We start from the raw sequence: 8158 nt of genomic DNA, 5'->3' as shown, positions 1-8158 counted from the left end.
TTTCTGGGCATGTTGTTAAAATTTGTACTTGAACAAGAAACCTCATCTTATGAAAGGGACCAGATTCTGTTGGGTTACTCTCTTCTCCTGAGAAACTGGAGAAATACTTCAAGGTGGAAAGGAAATATGTCATTAAAAAGTAATCAACACATCAAAGGGTCACAGAGTAGTGTGAGAGAATAACCTTTGAATTAGACGTCAGAATATCTGGGTTTAATTAAGACCATTTCTTAGCACACGACATTCCTTCACTACTCTTCAAGTCAGTTTTTTCCTCACTTAAAAATGGGAATCACCCATCTGCAAGTTATTTTGAAGGTTTGATATAATAGTATTTTTGAAAGTCCCTATCACCTTCCGGATATTCAATAAATATTTATTTCATCCCAGCATCCTAAGTCTGGACAATAAAGGGCTATAAAACATGCCCAGCATCCTACACTGTACTATCGAAGGTTCTTTGCTGTTAACTACATTCCCCAGAGGCAGGCGAGACCAAAATGGTTTTCTTAATTTATTGATGAAGACATTGGAGCACAGAGCGGTTAAGATACTTGCCCCAAGGCCACACGGAGATTTAAAACCCAGATTCTTGACTCTTTCTGTCTTTTTGAAGAAAGCATACTCACTTGGGAAGATCAGGTCAAAAGAGGTTCCCTTCATGAAATATTTACAAACCCTGACACTTGTGAGCAGAGAGGCAGCCCACAGAGCAGTTGAGCTGTGAGTCCAACAGAGGTGAGCGTTGCCGCAAAGAGGAAGAGCCAGCTGATACCAGGAATGCAGTGGGTGAGGTTAATAGCTTGGGTCGGAAAAAAATGAGGCTGTGAATGGGGAAAGAAGGATTCTGGAGCCTAGTGATAAATGTATTAGTTTCCTAGGTCTACAGAGTGGCTTCAAACAACATATTCTCCCACAATTCTGGAGGCTAGAGACACAAAGTCAGGGTGAAGGCAGGGCCATGCTTTCTGAAGGTGAGGGAAGAGCCGTTCCTTGCCGCTCCCTGGCTTCTGTCTGTGGCCAGCCGCCCCTGGCGTTCCTGGACTTGGAGATACAGCATCTCTTAAGTGCGCCTCCATCACCACATAGGTTCTCCCTGGGCTTGTCTGTTTCAGAGTCTCTCCTCTCCTTACCAAGACAGCATCACGTGGGATCAAGGGTCCGCCCCACTCCGGTATCGTCTCATTGTAAGTTAACTGACTTCACTTAGGACAATCTTATTTCCGAGTAAGTTCGCATTATGAAGTTCTAGGTAGGATGTGAATCTGGGGCAGGGACTGTTACTATCGAAGCAAGTTCGATAAGGAAAGGAGAGCCAGGCAGAGGAGAAAGACTGAGCAACTGGAAGAGAGGAAACAAGAGAGAAGAGAGGGGAGGGAGGAGGAGGAGGATGGGAAGGAGGGGAAGAGGAAGGGCCGAGGAGGAGAGAGGAGGCAAAGGCAGGAAATGAAATAGAGGAGCAGGAGGAGTCAGAACTAGAGACGACGAGATGAGACTCAAAAGCAAGAGAAAGTGAAATATAAAGATGCTAGTGACCGAAGGAAACACACACAACTCCTGCACATAAAGCATGAGAAACAGAGAGAAACATTTCTGTGCTTAAAGAATTACCTGCAAATATGCACCTTCTTTCTGACTAGATGTCTAATGAACAGCCCTAAAGCTGTTAATGGGGCCTGAAGTGCCTCCTGGAAAATGATCCAACCATTCTCTTTGGGGTTAATAGTGGACTCCAGTAAGAGAGGTCAGCTAGATGGGCTCCTGGGAATCCCTAGTGATTTTCATGTTATTACCCACCTCTATGACTGTGGCTCCAGGGACTCTCAATTTTTAAGTTGAGAACCTGGGTAATGGTCAAAAATAGCTTTTTTCAGAAAGCCAGTTCCAGGGTGGTCTTGTGTTCATTCACTTCCTACTGAGAAGAAAATGAGCCACCCAGGAGATGTGATGACATTTTCCCTTAAGGAGCATATGGTCCTGGTCTCTGGCAAGCTGCGAGACATCCCTCTGTACCTATTATTCATCCAACCAGATGTTATCCACTGTTATTTTTCAGACCCCATGTTCTGATCTTTTCCAACATCCTGGAGTTTCCCAAGATCTCGAAAGGGAGACAGTCACTTCAGCATCAGCCAAAACAGACACCAGGCAAGAAGAATCATAAATTAACAGCAGGAAGGCAGTCTTGGGGCTGACAGGGGAACACCAATGTGTACACATGCACACACGTGTGTGTGTGTCTGCGTGTGTCTCTATGTGTCTGGGGGTGTGTGTGAAGGCAGGCTTTCATGGAGAAGAAAGTGGAATCAGAGGAAGCCCGTCCATAGAGACCTTGCCATTTCCAAACTTTGGGACTCAGGAATCCTCTGTCATCAAACAGTTACTCACAAAAAAAAGTCACATACAACAAGCAGAGTTTATGAACTAGTGTCTCCCCTTGCTTTTTTTTTTTTTTTTTTTTGACATATTGAAAACTGAGTTTGACTTTCAGAGTAAAAACTCCCCATTCCTTCCCCATCATAAAAATTCTTACCTTAGAAGAGAGAACCACAGGCTTGCATGTATCCCCAAGGAAATTTCTCACAGCAGCTTGACCTGGCTGCTACTATGAATGGAGAGATATGGGTCAAAGACAGAAAGGCAGACTCAAGCTAACACAGCGCCATCCTTGGCCACTGAGCCATCCTTTTGGAGTAGTAAAGAGAAAGAGCCATCTCCTTGCATTTTCTGCATTTTGGAAGCCCCTAAGCTTCTGGGCTTCTCATCTTCTTCCTTTCTATAGCAGCAAACATCATAAAATACACATACCCATCTCTAGGAAGAGCCACAGAAAAGGAAGTATAAGTCATTTATCTCACTTGGCCACACAATGGAGAGGCTATCATTCATCGTTTCATTCTCTTATTTACTCATTCATTATTTTTCTTCTTCACCACACTTAAATTGGACTGTGTTAAGCACTGGAGCTACCACTACAAAAGGGGGAAAAAAAAGCAAATTCAGCCTCTAATTTTGATTCCGGGCAAATCAAAATCTTATTCAGAGCAAAACAAGGAAAAGGAACCCTGGAAGCTGAGTTCTTGGGGTAATAGACTTTAATACCATTATTATACGGTTGTACCTGAGGGCAGGCCTCTGCCATCTCCCCCATGGGGCTGGGACAGCTCTAGGCGAAATCACAGGGACCTGTTCGGAGCCTCTTCAGCCCTGGGCCGCTCCTCTTCCAGGGGTATAGCCACTCCCTGATGGCCTACTGGCTTAATTCATTCTCATGAGCTATGGCACTCCAGCCACTTAATGGGAAAAAACACAGGGCCAAGAAGCTTAGAAGAGGTCTAGAAAAGACTGGAAACTTGGATATTTGAGAAGAGAAGTGGTTCCCACATGGCGCTAGGGGTAAAGAACCCGCCTGCCAATGCAGGGGACATAAGAGACACAGGTTCGATCCCTGGGTTAGGATGATCCCCTAGAGGAGAGCATGGCAACCCACACTAGTATTCTTGCCTAGAGAATCCCCATGGACAGAGGAGTCTGTCTGGCTGCAGTCAATAGGGTCACATAGAGTCAGACATGACAAAGCGACTTAACGCACTCGCATGCATGCACATGGTTATTACTGGTTCTCTATCACAATAGAGACTGCCCCAGGGTTCCAGGCTGAAAGAGAAAAGGCAGAGAGCCCATGAGTGTGAAACAGTAAAATGAGCTGACATGGGTGCTAACAGTACTGAATAAAGTCTGGGATGACTCTACGTACCTATAGCTTTCCTGCTGGGAGAACTCTCAACGTAAGAAATACCCACCCTGTAGATTTTAATTTCCAATGAATTTTTGTATTTCACTTGGAGATGTTCCCTTAGCATCTTATCAGCAACACTTTTATTTGAAAGCAACAGAGATGAACTCAGCGAACTTGTCATTTGTGCGTTATCTCCTATATCCATTCTCTACCTTCCCCTTGCTCTGTCCTATATGGCAGGGATTGACAAGGCTCGCTTGCAGCTGGCCCCTGGGTAAGTTCTGCCAGTAGTGCCTGGAGGAAAGGACGAGGGAAAAGTCAGGGTGTTTTTTCCTGTCTTGCTTTGCCTCAGGCCATGTCTCTGATTCTGGCTGTGTCTCCTTAGCTCCACCTTCCACAAGACGGGCTGACTGAAACTTGCACTGGTTAGCTCAGCCTCTGGGATCTGAAAACACATCCCCCACTATGACTCTGGTCCTAGGAGTGGCAGCACCTTTCTGCAACTGTTAATCTTTGGGTTGCCTCAACATTCCTTGTTTGGTTTTTTGTTTCTCCATTACTCTGTATTTAGTTCCTGATATTAGTAATACATTACTCCTGTATTTAGTTCCTTAGGTGAAAAGCCTCGAGTGGTTTCTTTCTCCTATCAGAAATTTGATACCTTCTGATTAGTCTGAGTAGAAAAGTAATTTATTAGGAGAATGATGAGTCATTTGTAGAACGGCCAGAATGAGAGAAGCTACAGAACAAGACCCATTCGGTTCAGTTCAGTCACTCAGTCATGTCCAACTCCTTGTGACCCCATGGACTGCAGCACGCCAGGCCTCCCTGTCCATCACCAACTCCCAGAGCTTACTCAAACTCATGTCCATTGAGTCGGTGATGCCATCCAACCATCTCATCCTCTGCCATCCCCTTCTGCTCCCACTTTCAATCTTCCCCAGCATCAAGGTCTTTTCCAGTGAGTCAGTTCTTCGCATCAGGTGGCCAAAGTATTGGAGTTTCAGCTTCAATACCAGTCCTTCCAATGAATATTCAGTAGTGATTTCCTTCAGGATGGACTGGTTGGATCGCCTTGCAGTCCAAGGGACTCTCAAGAGTCTTCTCCAACATCTCAGTTCAAAAGCATTAATTCTTCGGTGCTCAGCTTTCTTTACAGTTCAACTCTCATGTCCATACATGACTACTGGAAAAACCAACAAGACCCATAGCCAAATTCAATGCACGGAACCACAGTGAGGGGTCCCGAACAGCTACTGCTGAACACAGGGACTAAGGGCCGCACTCCCAACATCTGTACTGGCACAGGACACCAGCCCTTCCCTCCGCTGCCCTTAGAAACGAGCTCCCAAGCAAAGTCCAGGTGGCTTTCTGTCATTTATCCCACTTTCTGTCATTTATCCCACTTCTAACTGTAGAAGACTGGAAATTGAGTATCTAAACTTTGTAGCAGAGTCATGATCTATTTTTTCAGTAAGACTTCTAGGGTCAAGAATTCTCCAAATATGAGAAAGGCAATGGGATGTGGGGCTGAGGCAGAAGACTGTTGGATTCCAGGCTGAGCAGCTGGAGTCCATCCCTGGTGGACAGGTACTCCACAACAGCGGAACCAGGAGGAGACTCAGAGCCTTGCTCAGATAAGAGATTAAAGACTGCACATATTCCTCATTCTCAAAGTCAAAGGAGAGCTTTCCAACTCTACATGCACAGAAAGGCTCCTTGGAAGTCAGAAAGGGAGGGGGCGCCACCCCTTAGTAGGTGATGTCAACCTACCCATAGGCCTCTTGACTAGAATCCATCCTGGCTGAGAGATACACATGTGGGAAGACCCTGAGATATACCAAAGACAGACACAGAATTAGGTAAAACAAGATAACTGGTCAAAGGAAACCTGGAAGAAATGTTCCATATGAGTGATTTGGGATGCAGGCAGCTGTGGTTCAGATCGTAAAGAATACCCTGCAATGCAGGAGAGGGGAGTTCGATCCCTGGGTCTGGAAGATGCCCTGCAGAAGGGAATGGCTACCCACTTCAGTATTCTTGCCTGAAGAATTCCATGGACAGAGGAGCCTGAGGGGCTACAGTCCATGGGATCACAAAGAGTTGGACACAACTGAGCAACTAAACAGTAAGCAGCAGTTTGCAGCAAGAGCCGAACACATCACAGTCTGACTTCCCCTGTCATTTTGACCCAATGAAGGCTTTTGCGCATGCACAGTGCCTCCCTTGCCCCAAGGATGGGAAGTGTGTGACTTCTTGATCTTTTAAGAAGGTTCAGTCCCACTCTATACAAAAATGCCCAGAGTCCATTATTTACCCTACTCCTGTTGGTCTCGTGTCAAAGTGTAGATCTCAAAACATGGACAGGAGTTTGATTACAGATATGTAGTCCTGGGGTCTGTTTTTCTCTTGCTTCCAAAAGTGTAAATAGGTGGCTGGTGATAAATGTCCAGTGGGGAGTTCATCTTCCCACCCGAGAGGGTGTGAACAGGAGGCCGGTTGTAAATGCCTGGCCTGGAGCCCTCCTATCTCCTGCCTCAAATCGACCAGGAGGGCACAGCTCTCTGTGAGCCCACCTGTGTGTCTATCCCTACTATTCTTTTCCTCCTAATAAACACTTTACTTGTTTCACTCCTTGTGTCTCTGTATGGAAATTCATTTCTACACAGTTGGCAGGCCAGGGCCTTGCCACGGGCCTCTAGTCCCTGGTGGCCTAGTGGTTAAGATTCAGGGCTCTCACTGCCTTGGTTCAGAGACCTCAGTCTCCGGCTAGGAACCAAACCCTGCCTCAAGTTGCTGTAGGCTGAGGCCACCTGAAACCAGAACAGCCAAAAAAAAGAAGAAGGAAAATATTTATCAGTGGACTAAGACCAGGATTTGAGGGTTGAGAGGCAATGCTAGGGTTAGCATGTAAACAGAGTCTCTCTAAGACGAATAGGTTGATGGTGGTAGTGTAAAATGAAAATACCTCCTGCTGTGGTAACAAACAAGAACTGTCACTGCCATCAGTGAGTTCTGGCCTCCCAAAGTGAGTGAGAGAGGAGCTGGGGGAATGCAAGAAGCAAGGTGAACAACTGACCCCAGAGAGCTGAGGTGCATATGAAAGGAATGAATTCAGTGAGCCCGGAAGCTTGCATCTTCCCATACATAGAATGCTGAATTCCTTAACTTGATGCCAGATCTTTGCTATTCAGACTGCCTCTGCCCTTCGTTGCAAACGTGTATATAGCCTGACTTCCCCTCCTGCCTCCTTGGAGCCGTTTTCTCAGAGCTACTTCAGAGCTTTTTCCGAGCTACTGAAATGCTGTCTCCTGGACTCAAGAGTCCTAAATATTCCCACCAAATAAAATAACTCTCTACTTTCAGGTTGTGACTATATTTTTTAGTCGACAGTAGAGAGTCTAGAACTCTGTGTGGGAGCCTTTGACTGTCTAGTACTTTTCTGCCCAAGCATTGCTGGCCGGATCAGGGACTGAATCCTACTTCCAACCCTTACTGCTTGTATGAGCTTGGTGGGCTTCTGTACTTATGTTTTTAGAGATTGAGATTTCTTGAGTGTTTCTCAAATCTTAGTAGGTAAGTACATAAGTATCTGCCATCTTGTCAGTTCGCTAAAAGGGCAGATTCCTTCTTGACACCTCCATTCTTGACGTGGTTCTGTCATTCATTCTGTCAGCACTTCCCAGGTTTCAAGTGGGCTTGGGATTTGAGTTTGGATGAAACCGTGTCTTCTTATGATCCAAGTGGAGATGTGCACCTTAGTCCAAGCTCCACCCCGACCTACTGTATCAGAATCTCAGAGCAGAAATTGAGCTGACATAAACAATCCACAAAGTCCCACGTGTGTCTGTTATGCAAACCCTGGGCTCACCGCCTCAGTACCGTACATGACTCCAGCCCGTTTCTCCCCATGGCCAGCCCCACGGACACCTTAACATCCTGCAGGGTTTCCTGGAGGATGGGGCACCTGTTGTTGGTAGATGTTGCTTCCAGCTGTCAAAAAATCCATCTCTTCGTTTTCTAAGACTTTATCCATATCCATTTGGCAGGAGACTATATTTCATTACAATCATTACCCACATGGACAAGAAGCCAAGATTTAATGTCTGTTGGTAAATAACTGCTTTCCTCACTAATAGCTCCTGATGGCCATCCAGAGGGAAGCCAGACCTTCTCATCCACCTAGTCCCCTTTGCTGGCGCGGGCACATACAGAAGCCGGAATCTGAAGCCCATACACCCTTAGGACTCCAGCTAGAGCCTGTGTAGTCAGGATGAGGGGATAATAGAGGGCTGACTGCTCCGTCCTCACCATCCCGTCCGCCCCTCACCTCCTCCATGGAGTCCTGTCTGGCCCCAGCACCTGTGCTGCTTTCTCTTCTCTGATTTCCTACCACCCGTCACGTCACACAGCTTAGCA

The sequence above is a fragment of the Cervus elaphus genome, chromosome 14 (genome assembly GCF_910594005.1).
Source record: "Cervus elaphus chromosome 14, mCerEla1.1, whole genome shotgun sequence".
Taxonomy (NCBI): Eukaryota; Metazoa; Chordata; class Mammalia; order Artiodactyla; family Cervidae; genus Cervus; species Cervus elaphus.
The sequence above is the reverse complement of the archived record's forward strand: the minus strand, read 5'-3'. Positions refer to the sequence as shown.